This window comes from Rana temporaria, chromosome 10 (assembly GCF_905171775.1).
Source record: "Rana temporaria chromosome 10, aRanTem1.1, whole genome shotgun sequence".
NCBI classification, from domain to species: Eukaryota; Metazoa; Chordata; class Amphibia; order Anura; family Ranidae; genus Rana; species Rana temporaria.
In genome coordinates, this window is record NC_053498.1 from 134,234,193 (window position 1) to 134,252,017 (window position 17,825).

General features: G+C 44.9%; 1 protein-coding gene across 1 annotated transcript in view; it reads right to left on the bottom strand.

Moving 5' to 3' along the window:
* DISP3 (dispatched RND transporter family member 3) overlaps positions 1 to 17,592 on the bottom strand; it is a 171,924-nt gene extending 154,332 nt beyond the window's left edge. The window contains exon 1 of the mRNA XM_040326322.1: positions 17,276 to 17,592. The gene's annotated coding sequence lies outside the window, so the exon portion shown is untranslated. The remainder of the gene's footprint in view (positions 1 to 17,275) is intronic.
* Between the last annotated feature and the right edge of the window lie 233 nt (positions 17,593 to 17,825).

Consider the following 17,825-nt stretch of genomic DNA (forward strand, 5'->3'; position numbering starts at 1 on the left):
GCGTAACGGTGCCTAATTCAAATCGGCGAGTAGGGGGGCGTGTTTCATTTAAATAAAGCGCGTCCCCACGCCGAACGAACTGCGCATGCGCCGTCCCTAAATTTCCCGCCGTGCATTGCGCTAAATGACGTCGCAAGGACGTCATTGTTTTGACGTGGACGTAAATTACGTCCAGCCCGATTCACAGACGACTTACGCAAACGAAAAACATTTTTTAAAATGATACGCGGGAACGACGGCCATACTTAACATTGAGTACTTGAGTACGCCACCAAACAGCAGCTTTAACTATACGCCGGAAAAAGCCGACTAGAGACGACGTAAAAGAATGCGACGGCCGCTCGTACGTACGTACGTACGTACGTACGTACGTGGATCGTCGGAAATAGCTAATTTGCATACTCGGCACGGATTACGACGGGGACGCCACCCAGCGGACGCCGAAGAATTGCATCTTAGATCCGAAGGCGTACGAAGACGTACACCTGTCGGATCTAACCCAGATGCCGTTGTATCTTGTTTTGAGGATTCACGGGAAATTTGAAAGTACGCCGGCGTATCAGTAGATACGCCGGCGTACTCGCTTTGTGGATCTGCCCCACAGTGTCTTGTGATAGGCTGGATTCTATTAGCCAGATTCAGATAGACTGGCTTTATTTTGAGGCGGCGTAGCGTATCGCATATACACTACGCCGCCGTAAGTCAGAGAGGCAAGTGCTGTATTCACAAAGCACTTGCCTCCTAAGTTACGGCGGCGTAGCGTAAACGGGCCGGCGTAAGCGCACCTAATTCAAATGATGAACAGGGGGGGCGTGTTTTATGTTAATGACTATTGACCCGACGTGATTGACGTTTTTTACGAACAGCGCATGCGATGTCCATACCTTGCATGGGCTGCGCCACCTAGGGAGCAGCTTTATCTTTACGCCGGCGTATCTCTTACGTAAACGGCGTAACTAATTGCGACGGGCGCACGTACATTCGTGAATCGGCGTATCCAGCTCATTTGCATATTCGACGCGGGAAAACAATGGAAGCGCCACCTAGCGGCCAGCGTAAATATGCACCCTAAGATACGACGGCGTAGGAGACTTACGCCGCTCGTATCTTAGCCTAATTTAAGCGTATCTGGTTTCCAGAATACGCTTAAATTTACTACGGCGTAGATTCAGAGTTACGGCGGCGTATCTACTGATACGCCGGCGTAAACGTCTCTGAATCTAGCTATATGAGCACAGTGAGGACTCTGGTCCGGAGGTCCACTTTAAAGTTTCAATAGGTAAGGTAGAACGCCTGACTTTTTATTGCTGTCCCCACAGTGGAGATATTTTCATCACTTCCTGTCAACGCTGTATCCTGGCCTAGGCCAACAAGGCCCAGGCCTAAGGCTGCACTTTGCAGGGGGGGGCGGCACGGAAAGAGTCCCTGCCGGCTTGCGCTACACTGTTAGTGTAGCACCAGTCTTATGGGGTGGACTGGGCTGAGAGGCAAATTAGTCTAGCGCCCGCACTGCTTCTGGTATATGGGCAGCCAGCATTCCGCAACTGTGGGACCTCATGCTTTTTTCTATTACAAGGGATGTTTACAATAAGAATAAAAGTAAAGCAATTTTTTTTAAAGCGCCCCTGTCCCGACGAGCTCACGCGCAGAAGCGAATGCATACGTGAGTAGCGCCCACATAAGAAAACTGTGTTAAAACCCACACATGTGAGGTATCGCCGTGATCGTTAGAGCGAGAGCAATAATTCTAGCCCTAGACCTCCTCTGTAACTTAAAACATGCAACCTGTAGATTTTTTTAAACGTTGCCTATGGAGATTTTTAAGGGTAAAAGTTTGACGCCATTCCACGAGCGGGCGCAATTTTGAAGCGTGACATGTTGGGTATCACTTTACTCGGCGTAACATTATCTTTCACAATATAAAAAAAAAGAAAAAAAAATGGGCTAACTTTACTGTTGTCTTATTTTTTTATTAAAAAAAGTGAATTTTTTACAAAAAAAGTGTGCTTGTAAGACTGCTGCGGAAATACGGTGTATTAAAAAAGGGTACTTGCCCTTTTTTAAGACTTGGTGGCCCAGATTCAGGTACATTTGCGCGATATTTGCGGGGGAGTAGGGCAACGATTTTGCCCTGCGCCCCCGCAAATATTTTGCGCTGCCCTCGATTCACGGAGCAGTAGCTCCGTAAATTGCGCGGACGCGCCGGCAAAATTGCCTGCCGTAAGCGCGCGCAATGTAAATGATCCTGCCGGGGGCGGGAATCATTTAAATTAGGCGCGCTCCCGTGCCGAGCGTACAGCGCATGCTCCGTCGGGAAACTTTCCTGACGTGCATTGCGTCAAATGACGTCGCAAGGACGTCATTTGCTTTAAAGTGAACGTGAATCGTGTCCAGCGCCATTCACGAATCACTTACGCAAACGACGTGAAATTCAAATTTCACATCTCGGGAGCGGCGGCTATACTTTAGCATTGGCTGCCCCTACTATTAGAAGGGGCAGCCTTGCGCTAAAGTTGCCGTACGGAAACTCCGTACCTGGCTTGCGCAGGGCCCGCGCAAGTTTGTGAATCAGTGGTAGTATGCAATTTGCATACTACACGCTGATCACAATGGGAGCGCCCCCTAGCGGCCCACGCAAGAATGCAGCCTAAAATCTGCGTGGCATAAGAGCCTTATGCCACGCAGATTTTAGGCTGCAGTCGGTGTAACGAGGTTCCTGAATCAGGAGCACTCGTTACACCGGAGCAAGTAAGCAATTGTGCCGTGTAACCTATGGTTACACAGGCGCAATTGCTTCTTGAATCTGGGCCGGTGTCTACAAGTATTGCTAGAAAATAACATTAAAGAACCCCCAAACATTATACTTTTTTTTTTCTAACACCCTTCAGAATAAAATGGCGGTCATTGCAATACAAAAGTATGCAGTATCTGAAATCAGAATTCAGAGACAGTCAGGCAACCAGTATTTTCGGTAGCAGGTCAACAATAGCAGCAATACTATTTCCTTATTGTTTTCCACTGAGCGCTGATTGCATCAAGCTGCCTGTGCAGTGCACCATCCGATATGTAGCTTCCCGTGTAAATGTTCAGGCTAGTACTATCAGCATGTGGATAAATAAATAAAAAAATACGAGTACCCAAGAACACAATTATCATCTTCTTTCTTGTTGGCATTATTGCCCTACCACCCTCCATAAAATTGACCCTTCTCTCCCCGATGTAGGTTGGCGTTGTTTGCAGGCTCCTGGCACAATGCTCCATATCTGGGGTACGTGTCCGCACATTGTTCCTTTTTGGGATGAAATACTACGGCCCGGATTCAGAAAGAGTTTACGTCGGCATATCTATTGATACGCCGCGAAAATTCTAGGCTGCGCCGGCGTATATTCTTTCTGTATTCAGAAAGGAAGATACGCAGAAATTTGGCTAAGATACGACTGACGTAAGTCTCTTACGCCGTCGTATCTTAGTTGCATATTTACGCTGGCCGCTAGGTGGCGCTTCCGGAGATTTACGCGTAGAATATGTAAATTAGGTAGATACGCCGATTCAGAAACGTACGTCCGCCCGGCGCATTTTTTTACGTCGTTTACGTAAGGCTTTTTCTGGTGTAAAGTTACCCCTGCTATATAAGGCGTAGCCAATGTTAAGTATGGCCTACATTTGTATGATGCCCTGGTGGGCGGTAAATAACCAAATCAACCCCAAATCCCGATACTTCCTGACAGCAGCCCGATCTGCCATTGCCAGTTGTTGGTGTCAGCCTGAAGCACCATCCTTTTGGCTGCTTGGGCTTGTAAAATTAACAATATTGAATAAATGGAAAGCATGATTTCCGGAATTTAGGACAAATCTGAATCGCGCAGCCTCATGTGGACGGTTTGGACTCATTTCTGTTATGCCCCGTACACGCGATCGGAATTTCACTTTTTCCATCGGATTTTCCGATCGTGTGTAGCCCCATCAGAGTTTTTTCATTGGAAATTTCGATGAATTCCATCGGAGTTTAGATATAGAACATGTTCTATTTTTTTCCAATGGAATTCCGTCTGAATTCCGATGTGATTTGGCCAGGCAAAAGCCAGATCCTGTGTACGCGGCATTACTCTTCCAATTTTGGGCCTTTTACTTCTACTACGGTTTGAGTGTGCACTTACTTCCAAGATCCTGTTAGGTACACATGCCCTCATGCTACCATTCAGTGGCCAAGTCCCCCCTCCCTTTTTATAAAAAATGTTTTCTTCCCCCCTCTTTTCTTCTCTCTCTCTTTTCCATACTCTCTTTTCTCATTTTCTCATAACCAAATCAACCCCAAATCCCAATATCTCTCTCTTTCTCTCTCTCTCTCTCTTTTCGATACTCTTTTCTCATTGGGTTGTCCAATTTTTGAGCTCACCACTCAGTGGGGTAGATTCAGAGAGCAATTACGCCGGCATATCCATAGATACGCCGCGTAATTGCTAAGTAGCGCCGGCGTATCTACTTTCTGTATTCAGAAAGCTAGATACGCCGAATTTAGCCTAAGATACGACTGGCATAAGTCTCTTACGCCGTCGTATCTTAGGGTGCATTCTGACGATGGACGCTAGGTGGCGCTCCCATAGATGTCAGCGTAGAGTATGCAAATTACATACTTACGCCGATTCACAAACGTACGTGCGCCCGGCGGTAGTTTTTTTACGTCGTTTGCGTACGTCGTTAGGCTGCTCCTGCTATTAGGAGGCGCAGCCAATGTTAAGTATGGACGTCGTTCCCGCGTCGCGATTTGAAATTTTTACGTCGTTTGCGTAAGTCGTCCGTGAATGGCGCTGGACGCCATTTACGTTCACGTCGATACCAATGACGTCCTTGCGACGTCAATTACCGCAATGCACGTCGGGAAATTTTAGGGACGGCGCATGCGCAGTACGTTCAGCGCGGGAACGCGCCTAATTTAAATGATCCACGCCCCCTACGGGATGATTTGAATTACGCGAGCTTACGCCGGCACCTTTTACACTACACCGCCGCAACTTTATAGGCAAGTGCTTTGTGAATGAAGGACTTGCCCATAAAACTTGCGGCTGCGTAACGTAAATGTCATACGTTACGCCGCCGCAGTTTTGCGCGCCCCTACCTGAATCTACCCCAATGATAATACCCTAGACATAGAGGAGATTTTCCAAATGGACATCCACATACACTATATCACCAAAAGTATTTGAACGCCGGCTTTTACACACACATGAACTTTAATGGCATCCCAGTCTTATGCGGTGTACAGACGATCAGACATTCTGACAACAAAACCGTGGATTTTTTTCTGACGGATGTTGGCTCAAACTTGTCTCGCATACACACGGTCACACAAATGTTGTCGGAAATTCTGAACGCCAAGAACGCTGTGACGTACAACACGTACGACGGCACTAAGAAAGGAAAGTTTAATACCAGTTGTGTTAGTTGATTCGCGCTTTTCAGCCTTGTGCTTTTCAGTCCATTACAGCGTAACGAATGTGTGCTATTTCCATTACGAACGCTAGTTTTACCAGACCGAGCACTTCCGTCTCGTACTTGATTCAAAGCATGCGTGGAATTTTGTGCTTTGGAAATTGGCTACATTTTACGAGAACAGATTTTGTTGTCGGAAAATTTGAGAACCAGCTCTCAAATTTTTGTTGTCGGAAATTCCGACAGAGAATGTCTGATGGAGCCTACACACGGTCGGAATTTCCAACAGCAAGCTCCCATCGAACATTAGCGTTTTGCATTTTTTATTATTATTTTTTACAGTATATAGCTGGTTGCTAAGGACAGGGCCGGAAAGCCGACCGCTGTGTCCTTAACAACCGATGAGTCATCGGCTATCAGCGGGCTTCCCGCTAAATGTAAAAAGAAAAAATTGCCGGTTAAAAAAAATATTGAAAAAAAAATCAACGTGGGGTCCCCCTAGGTCCATACCAGGCTCTTAAGTCTAGTATGGATTCGGAGGTGACACCCATGCCAAAAATTTTAAAAAAATGGCGTGGGGGTCCCTCCCCAAAACCCATATCAGACCCTTATCCGAGCATGCAGCCTGGCAGGTCAGGAAAGGGAGGGGACGAGCAAGCGCCCCCCCCCCTCCTGAACCATACCAGGCCGCATACCCTAAACATAGGGGGATGGGTGCATTGGGGCAGGGGGGCACCTTGCTAATGGGGACAAGGGCCTCTCCCCGACAACCATCTTCCCGACAACCCTGGCCCGGTGGTTGTCTGGGTCTGTGGGCGGGGGGCTTATCAGAATCTGGAAGCTCCAATTAACAGGAGGGCCCCCATGTCCCGGCCCCCCCATGTGAATGAGTATGGGGTACATTGTACCCCTACCCATTCACCATAAAAAAGTAGTGTGGTGTTAAAAAATACAGTAGACCGTTTTTGTCTTTTATTAAAAATATCTTCTTCTTCTGACTCATCGATTGTTAAGGCCCCTGGCGGCTGGCTTTCCAGCCCCCTCCTTAGCAACCAGCTATATACAAAAAAAAACCAACGCAAATCGCGGCAAAATCGCTGTAAAATCGCGTATCCAAAAACGCACAAGCACTGCAGAAACGCTCAAAAACAACATGCATAGATGTGAATCAAGCCTGAAACAGAATGGGGACGCACCGGACTCCTGCTGGGAGCCGCTCCGTGCTGCGGTGTGAATCCAGCCTTACCGCACTGTGATCCCAGGTTGTAGCACACATAAAACACGATGTTGTACATCAGCCCGAAGCAAGAGATTCGATCACACAGGAAAGGCTATAAAGATGCCAAAAAAGGCAGCAAACTGTCATGTTGCAGGGATAAGGTTTGTGAACGTTGCAATAAATGGCGCTTCATCTTAAAATACCGTACACATTGGACATGGCGCTCCCTGCGATCACCTATGTTAAAAATCACACAGAGATATAATTCAGCAGCAAGCTTTTACATCATCTCTCTTTAGGTGAGCTTTAAAGGAAAATCCCACCGCAGCCGGATCAAGCGATCTTCCTTGGGCTGTCAGGATGATGAATTGTCATCCAATGCTCAGATGGATAAATATTACACGAGACGCCCCCCCCCCCCCCATCCCCCTTGAATTCTCAGAAGGGGTTGTTTCATCTTCTTGTTTGTGGTGTTCCTTTAACAATACCTTCCCTCTTTGTACCGTCTATGGCATTTCCTGGAAATGATACCAGATCTGTATACCGACGTCTACAGTGTTTCCATAGAGTCGGCACACTGCAGAGTTAAAGGACTCTTATTGTAGACGAGGAGGAAGAGTCTCCAGCACTCGGTTACAGATTGAAGATCCCCACGTATTTATTCATAGGATGTCACAGAAGTCAAACAAAGCCAACGTTTTAGATCTCGCCGGGCCTCTTCCTCAAAGCAATAGAGTAGGCTTTCTCAACCTTTCTAGCCCACGGGAAACCTTGAAATCATTTCAGGTCTCAGGGAAACCCAGCAAAAAAAACAATTCATTGGTGGTCAGTGGGAAGAATGCTCCTTAAATTGATGGCCAGTGGGAAAAACACTCCATACATTAGTGGCTAGTGAGAATGTCCTTACATTGGTGGCCAGTGGGAAAAATGCTCTTTTCATTGGTGGCTAGTAGCAGGGCCGCCATCAGGGGGGTACAGGCAGTACACCTGTAAGGGGCCTGGAGGACTCCAGGGGCCAGGATGGCAACCCCCCCTTTTTTTTATATATTTTTTTTTATAAATTAAAATATTTATTTTATTTTTTGTTTGTTTTTATTATGGCAACCCCCCTTTTTTATTTAAAAAAAATATTATTTTTATCTATATATATATATATATATATATATATATATATATGAATATATATATATATATATATATATATATATATATATATATATATATATATATATATATATGAATATATATATAATTATATATATATATATATATATATATATATATATATATATACACATTTGTTTTTATTAAAGGGCCCAGAGGGCCCCAGATGGCAACCCCCCTTTTTTTATAAAAAAAAATAAAAAATGTTTTTATATATTTTTTTTTTTTTAAAGGGCCCAGAGGTCCCGAGGGGCCCGGATGGCAACCCCCCTTTTTTTTACATATATTTTTTATAAATTAATATATTTATTTTATCTTTTTATTTTTTGCTTGTTTTTATTATGGCAACCCCCCTTTTTTTATTAAAAAAAATATTATTTTTTATGTATATATATATATATATATATATATATATATATATATAAATATATATATATATATATATATATATATATATACATTTGTTTTTATTAAAGGGCCCAGAGGTCCCCAGGGCCCCAGATGGCAACCCCCCCCCTCTTTTTTTTTTATAAAATTTTTTTTTTAAATGTTTTTAGATTTTTTATTTTTTTTATTAAAGGGCCCAGAGGTCCCCAGGGTCCCAGATTACTACCCCCTCTTTTTTATATATATTTCTTTTTTTATATATATATATATATATATATATATATATATATATATATATATATATATATATATATATATAATTGTATTTTTTTTTGTAAGGGGCACCAATTCGTGGCACCCCCTGCTTCTCAATTCACGGCGGGCCCCCCCACGTTTCTTAATTTTCTCTGCTCCAGGGTGGGACCCATGGCTGAAGCTGTGTAAGGGGCCCCATAATTCCTGATGGCGGCCCTGGCTGGTGGGAAGAATTCCTTTTATATTGGTGGTCAGTGGAAAGAATGCCCCTTACATTGGTGTCTAGTGGGAAGAATTACATTTATATTGGTGGCAAGTGGGAAAATGCCCCTTACAGTGGTTGCCAGTGAGAAGAAAGCTCTTTATATTGGGGTCAGTGGAAAGCATGCTCCTTACATTGGAGACCAGTGGGAAGAATGCCCTTTATATTGGTGGTCAGTAGGAAGAATGCTTCCTACATTGGTGGTCAGTGGGAAGAATACCGCTTATATAGGAGGCTAGTGGGTGGAATGCCCCTTACATTGGTGGTTAGTGGGAAGAATGTCCCCTACATTGGTTGCTAGTGGGAAGAATGCTTTTTATATTGGGGTCAGTGGAAAGAATGCTCCTTTCATTGGTGGCCAGTGGGAAGAACGCTGCTTCTTACATTTGTCACTAGAGGGATGAATGCCCCTTACATTGGTGGCTAGTAAAAAGAATGCCCCTTATGTTGGTGGTCATTGGGAAGAATGCCCCTTAACTGATGGCTAGTGGGACGAATGTCCCCTACATTGGTGGCTAGTGGGAAGAATGCTTTTTATTAGGGATGTCCCGATACCGATACTAGTATCGGTATCGGGACCGATACCAAGCATTTCCCCGAGTACTTGTACTCGGAGAAATGCTCCCGATGCCTCAGCCGATACTTGAGCGGGCAGGCAGGGGAGTTGCAAATCTTCTCTCCCCCATGGTCAGTGTTATCTTCCCCTGTCCGTGCTGCTCTCTCACCTCCCCCCGTCCGTGCCGTTCTCTCTCCTCCCCTTCCCCCGTCCGTCCGTCCCGTTCTCTCTTTCCCCCCCCCGTCCATGCAGTGCTCTTTCCTCCCCGTCCGTCCGTCCCGTTCTCTCTTCCCCCCCCCCCCCCCGTCCATGCAGTGCTCTTTCCTCCCCGTCCGTCCGTCCCGTTTTCTCTTCCCCCCCCCCGTCCGTCCCTGCAGTCTCTCTCCATCCATCCCGTCCCCGTCCGTGCCGCTCTCCCCCCTCAATCTGTCAGGGGGGAGAGCGGAGGTAGGAGCCGCTAAGCCCGGCTCCTACCTTTTCAGAATGAACAGAGTCGGTGGTCACTGACTCTGTCCATTCATATAACTGAGCATCGTAACCTCCTGTGTTTACAATGCTTCAGTTTATGAATGGAGGAGCTTCCCTCCATTCATTTCAGCTGAAGCTGCTGAGAAAGGGACTGGGGAATCTGTTTCCCTAGTCCCTTTCTCTGTCTTAAAGGGGAGATGCCAGAGGTCTGTTAAGACCCCTGAAATCTCACCAAAGCCCCCCCAACAGGGCTGATTAAAATTAAAATAAAAAATTGCAATAAATATTAAAAAATAAATAAAATTTAAAAAAAAATAAAATAAAAAAAAACACACTGACAATTCACCCCCCACCCCCCCCCTAAAAAAATAAATAAATAAAAATCACTGTAAAAAAAAAATAGTAAAAAAAAAAAAAAATACTGCCACTGTCACATGACATTAAAAAAAGTATCGGTATTCGGTATCGGCGAGTACTTGAAAAAAAGTATCGGTACTTGTACTCGGTCTCAAAAAAGTGGTATCGGGACAACCCTACTTTTTATATTGGGGTCAGTGGGAAGAATGCTTCTTTCATTGGTGGCCAGTGGGAAGAATGTTCCTTACATTTGTCACTAGAGGGATGGCTTATATTGGTGGCTAGTAGAAAGAATGCCCCTTATGTTGGTGGCCATTGGGAAGAATGCCCCTTAACTGATGGCTAGTGGGAAGAATGTCCCCTACATTGGTGGCTAGTGGGAAGAATATCACTTAAATTTTTTGCCCGTGAAAATAATGCTCCTTACAATGCTTGTCTGTGGCAAAAATGCACCTTGCATTGGTGACTAGTGAAAAGTGAATGCGCCTTACATTGATGGTCAGTGGGTAGAATGCCCTTTAAATTGGTGGCTACTATGGTGGTCAGAATTTCTTACAGGCAGCTAAGAAGATCACAATTGCCCTGGAGCTAGACCCCTAGCAACCTCTGGAAGAACCCTAGGTGAAAATGGGTTCACTAACAATCAATGTGCAAATCAAGCAGACATAACTACCCTATGAAAATCACTATGCGGCCCAGTGTATACCCCCCTTGATGATGTCATTATCCTATCAAAAACAACTAAAATTAATGCAAATTACCCTGCAATTATACATGCAGATTCAGTGTGCATGATATAAAACTGTTGTGCTAATGTTTAACTGGATCACCATAAGGGGCCCTGCACAGCCCTAAAATGTTGGTCGTGTTTGACTTATATAACATTCTACAAATAAATACGTGGCAATCAGGGCCGTCTTAATAGCATCATGGGCCCCTGGGCAAAGTAATGTTCTGGGGCCCCTACAATGGAGTGCAGGTAAACGGACATCAAGTAGGTAGGAGGCAGACAAGCGGAGCTTCCCCTTTTGGGCGGAGCTCCATATTAACTACATGAACAGTCATTCTGTACAGCAAAGAAACAGTGGGAAAATCTGCTAGATTGATGCCTCCCCAGCACTCTGACCCCTCTACACCCCACATATCCCCCCAGCACTCTGACCCCTCTACACCCCAGATATCTCCCCAGCACTCTGATCCCTCTACACCCCAGATATCCCCCCAGCACTCTGACCCCTCTACACCCCAGATATCCCCCAGCACTCTGACCCCTCTACACCCCAGATATCCCCCCAGCACTCTGACCCCTCTACACCCCACATATCCCCCCAGCACTCTGACCCCTCTACACCCCAGATATCCACCCAGCACTCTGACCCTTCTAAACCCCAGATATCCCCACAGCACTCTGACCCCTCTACACCCCAGATATCCCCACAGCACTCTGACCCCTCTACACCCCAGATATCCCCCCAGCACTCTGACCCCTCTACACCCCAGATATCCCCCCAGCACTCTGACCCCTCTACACCCCAGATATCCCCCCAGCACTCTGACCCCTCTACATTCCAGATATCCCCCCAGCACTCTGACCCCTCTACACCCCAGATATCCCCCCAGCACTCTGATCCCTCTACATTCCAGCTATCCCCCCAGCACTCTGACCCCTCTACACCCCAGATATCCCCCCAGCACTCTGACCCCTCTACACCCCAGATATCCCCCCAGCACTCTGACCCCTCTACACCCCACATATCCCCCCAGCACTCTGACCCCTCTACACCCCAGATATCCACCCAGCACTCTGACCCTTCTAAACCCCAGATATCCCCCCAGCACTCTGACCCCTCTACACCCCACATATCCCCCCAGCACTCTGACCCCTCTACACCCCAGATATCCACCCAGCACTCTGACCCTTCTAAACCCCAGATATCCCCCCAGCACTCTGACCCCTCTACACCCCAGATATCCCCCCAGCACTCTGACCCCTCTACATTCCAGCTATCCCCCCAGCACTCTGACCCCTCTACACCCCAGATATCCCCCCAGCACTCTGACCCCTCTATACCCCAATATTCCCCCTAGTCTGCATCACCCCAAGGTAATAAAATCTGATTTGGAGGGCCTGTCCCTACATTGGAACCAAATCCCTTTGTCCCTTATTACTTCTCAAATGTCCCTCTTCCAGGTATGAGGTATAGACCTCTACAAAGAAAATACAATATAAAAGTGCATTGATAAAAAATAAAATAAATAAATTACAGAGCTATTTATTCTGTGAACTTTGCAAATGTTACAATGCAATTTTCTCTACAGGTTAATAGTTATTCATTCATACACAATAGAGTAAACCAGGAAACTACTACATTATGGCTACTAAATGGAGCTGGTGATTATAATAATATTTTTTTTTTATGATCATCACCTCCATCAAGTGGTCATAATGCAGTATTTTTCTGCTTCAATCTACTCTTTATAAGCAAATAACATTCAAACTGGAGAGGAAATAGTCTAATAATATTTGATCTTGTCTTCATTCGCACAGAATGAATGTTCATGCAATGTCGCTGGACGAATGATTTCACAAATTGTTTTTATAAATATACCCCCATGTAACCACCATAGCTCCCAAGTGTCCCTGATTTGAAGGGCCCGTCCCTATATTGGAACCAAATCCCTTTGTCCCTCATTACTTATCAAATGTCCCTCTTCCAGGTATGAACAAGATACATTATAGGAGTGTATTAAAAAATAATAATAATAAAATAAATTACAGAGCTATTCAGGTATAAGCCATAGACCTCTACATTCAACCTGGAGAGGAAATAGTTTAATAATATTTGATCTTGTCTACATTCGCACAGAATGAATGTACATGCAATGGCGCAGCAGAAGAAGATGTATAGTATATATACATATATATATATATATATAGTAATGAGTGTGGTGCAGTGGGATCTCAAGTTGTCTGAAGCTGGGATCTGTAGTTCATAAACTGCTCATATCCCATACACAGAATTAAGGTATTTGGGTTCTTTAAGCACCTCCAAAGCAAGCTATACATTTCACATAAATGGTGTACTGCCATGGACCCTTTGCACACAATGCTGAGCCTTGTAGTCCTCCAACAACTGCTACAGTTCCTGAGTCTCCTGTTATATGATTCCCCAAATGTCATCTTTATTTGTAGACCAGAAAAAAATAAAAAAAAATAAAACCAGAATAAACTGCTGAACTGAATTACAGTGATCCACAAAAATCTGCATTGAAGCCCTCGTTCACACCGAACACAGCTCTGAAACCAGGTGAACTTCCATGATTTCAAAGCCGCATTTCAGTCCGACTTTAAAAAAAATCTATGCGGGTTCCTGCACAGATGTCTATTGAAATCGCCCCCGAAGTCGCCAAAAGCAGTGCAGGAACTACTTTTGAAAAGTAGTGAGGCTCCGCAAAGTGGCGGCGTTACACAGATTGGGACTCTCCTATTGCCGGCAACAGGCTGCGATTTGACATGCGATTCGACCTGTCAAATCGCATGTCAAATCGTGCTGATGTGAACGGGGGCTTAAGGGCATTTACAAAACTTAAATCAAAAAGGGGTTGGCAACCCGTATGCTCTAGAATAAAAGAACTTTATTGGTTACATGAGTACACGGGTACAGGCTATACGCTAACGCGTTTCGCCTAAGAAGCCTTCATCAAAGCATACATGTTTGATTTAAAAACTGATATTTATAACAAAGTAAGCACTCCAAATGGGGCGGGTGCATCCTGATCAGATGGGGCGGGTGCATCCTGGGCAGGGGCGGACTGACAACTCATGGGGCCCTCGGGCAATAGGAGATTATGGGGCCCCCCGGGCAATAGGAGATTATGGGGCCACACAGTATACACACACACATACAGTATCCATACACAGTATACACACACACATACAGTATCCATACACAGTATACACAGACACATACAGTATCCATACACAGTATACACACATACATACAGTATCCATACACACACACACACACACACACATACAGTATCCATACACAGTATACACACACACATACAGTATCCATACACACATACAGTATCCATACACAGTATACACACACACATACAGTATCCATACAGAGTTTACACACACAGACACACAGTATACACACACAGTATAGACACACAGTATACACATACAGACACACAATATACACACACAGTATACACAATATACACACACAGAATACACAGAATACACACACAGACACACAATACACACACACACAGTATACATACACACAGAATACACATACACACACACTGAAAAGGTACTGAAGAGGCGGGGCAGCTATAATCTTGGGATTTTTTTAAAAACAGATTTTTACATACTGTCCCTGGTTTTACTGAGGCCAGCAACCCTGATGGGACCCCCTAGTGGCATGGGACCCTGGGGCAGTGCCTAAGTGCCCGAATGGTCAGTCCGCCCCTGATCCTGGGGTAACATCTTGTTTAATTTACAAAACATAGCAGTAAAGTGATCAAGAGTAATAAAGACATAACAGAGACCAGTAACCCAAAGCATCAAATCTTAATCTGATGATATATTTAATCATTTATATATTTGTATACTTAATTAATTTAGCAGTCAGTTCAATGTGTGTCTATTCATATCTAGCCCTGCCTGATTAGCTGAGCCTGTGTGCCCAAAGTTGGGGAGGGCAATAGGGGAAGCTGCCCATAGTGGCAAAAAAAAAAAAAAGGAGGGGAAGGTACAATATAACAAAGATTTTTTTTTTTAAAAGCCCATGAGATTTGTGCCTGACACCCACAATCCAATGCAATTCCTAGCAATTATTTTATTTTATGGTAATTGCCATTGTCTTGGGTATATGCTTGCAAAAAGGATTAATAAAGATGAATAATTTAAGGAAAAACCGAGAGTAATCTCATTTTTATTTACAAGAATCCCTAGTTATGATTATCTTTATCTTTTTTATATTTTAATTAATTTAAAAAAATCCCAACAGCCATAGATAAGCCTAAATAGACCTTATGCTTGTTATCACTGGAGATAGGTGTGCAAGCTATCAGGATTTAATAGCACTCAGTGATTTTGAATCACAGCCCAGTGCTGATTGCTGATTCGCTAACTGACCTTTTTTTTTTTGTCTAAATTATTAACAATAAATGCAAGATGTATTTTTTAAAAAACATTTGAAGCTTTTAGGACAAAGGATTCGGTTGCAGCCACCTGAGGGGGGGACAGGACAAAGAGGATGAACACGTGCACGGCTCAGCAGTGCTCGGCGCCTGGCACAGAGTCGAGTCTGGGAAGTTGGTGTTAATTGCACAGGCTAAAATGTGATTAAGAGGGTAATGACTGAGAGGTAGTCAAAAAACACACTGGAAGTACATTAATATGCATGTCACTCTGCGTAGAAAATACAAGCTCTGCATTCTCCGTACATAAAACTAATACAGCCTGCGATTGCATAATGAGGTCAAACAGTTTATTAAGCTGGGGGCACAGAGGGGGCACACCGCTGTGCCAGTTTAGGGCCACAAACCCAAGAAAAAGAAAAACGCTATTATTGATGGATTTAATCCTGAATAGCCGCTAATTGCAGAATTTTCAGGAGGAGGAACAATACTGTGAAAAGATCAAGCTTTTTCCCCCAACGCAACTCGCTGTCATTACAATTTCTGATAAACACATTTCTGCTCTGGCGCTCGTGCTGGCTGCCAGCTCAATACGATGGGCACTGCCAAGCCGGAGTGGTTTTCCGGGCACTGATTTGGAATGATTGACCTGTTAGGATTGAGTGGGAATACTCACGCTGAGCTTTAAAAGGGTCAACAATGCAGGAAAAAAGGTAATAAAAAAAAAAAATACAATAAAAAATAAAATCTATATTTGGCATTTATTTAACGACACGTTGAGAGTCTTTGAGACAGAACAATTAAAACTGGGCTTTACGCGTTTAATCCGATACCGGAGGGTTACTAGGCACCCTGTTTATTGGACTGCAGAGCCTTTAGGGTCTTTCCCCCACGTTCAGCTCCAAGATGACGCCCCCTAGAGATGGAACCCCCTCACCGCACCCCCCATGTGCCAGACCAGACAAAAGGACCCGACCTTTGCAACAGTCTAAACTTCCCCTACACCTCGACCTAGGACAAGTGTGCAAAAGTCAAGCCGGAGTGGATTTTCCGGGCACTGATTTGGAATGATTGGGTGGGAATACTTACACTGAGCTTTTAAAGGGTCAACAATGCTGAAAAAGGTAATAAAAAAAATACAATAAAAAATAGAATCTACATTTGGCATTTATTCAAAGACACGTTGAGAGTCTTTGAGTCATAACAACTAAAAAACTGGGCTTTACGCGTTTAATCCGATACCGGCGGGTTACTAGGCAAGGGGTTAACCCTGTTTATTGGACTGCAGAACCTTCAGGGTCTTCCCCCACATTCGCCTCCAAGGAGACGCCCCCTAGAGTTGGAACCCCCTCACCGCACCACCCATGTGCCAGACCAGACAAAAGGACCCGACCTTTGCAACAGTCCAAACTTCCCCTACACCCCGACCTAGGACAAGTGTGCAAAAGCCAAGCCGGAGTGGAGTTTCCGGGCACTGATTTGGAATGATTGACCTGTTTTGATTGAGGGGAATACTCACACTGAGCTTTAAAGGGGTCAACAATGCAGGAAAAAGAAACCTGGGACAAGTGTGCAAAGCTCGTTAACATTTTAGTTTTGCACCAACCTGTTATGAGCCCATAGGCACACCGGTATTGATATACGTCTAGTAAGGTTCAACGGAGAGTAAGGATGGTATGGCTAGCCCAATGACCCATAGCAACCGGTTGGAACAATGGCAAGTCTAAACTGATTGGCTGCAATGGACAAGAGCAAATTGCATGTAGCTCTTTGTTTATTGACAGTCCTACATCTTAGCTAGTTATTTCAATTGACTGGAATTTAATTTGGGCAACTTCATGAGCCCCTCCAAATATAACCCCATCTTACCTAAGGATGGGGAAAGTAAGCTGGAAACAGGTACTTTTTCTAGGAAAAATGTAGCGAATTGGCAGGGTCTCCGTATTCCATGTCGTCAGCTACGATTTAACTCATGCAACCCTCCGACCCACCCAACCATCAGACGCCCCCCTGTTCTTACCAAGGGCTGGGTTCGCTGTGGATGCTGGAGATTGGTACCCTGCCGGAGAGGATGTAGTGGTGAATTGCCAGGCTCCCTGCTCACTCCCTCTTCTCTGTGCTCAGCTTCCCAGCTCACATCCTTTTATGTGGCGCTCTTCTTTGTTTTGATACAGGCTGCTACCACTGATATGGATGACGGAGGGGACGAGGATGTCTCCTCCTGCTCCTCGGTGGCATCTATAAAGGAGGAAGGATTCCCAGGCACTTGTCTCTGCAATCACCTGCACACAGCCAAAGGATGCTGGAATAGAAGAGCTGAGTACAAGCAACGGCTTGCAGCTGTTCTTCCCTCCCTGCGCTCCCGACGCTTGGTACAAGCCCTGCTGCTATATATTCTGCTGCTGGAGCCACAGCTGGCACAAGAGTCTGGGCTTGAAGAGCAATTGCAGGGCATGTAGAAAGGAAAAGGGGGGGGGATCTTAGATCACAGCAAACCCCATACCCTGCATGGGCACAGAGCCCAGACTGGAGGGGGTGACAGTGACAAGAATTTGGCTGCATTTCTTTTT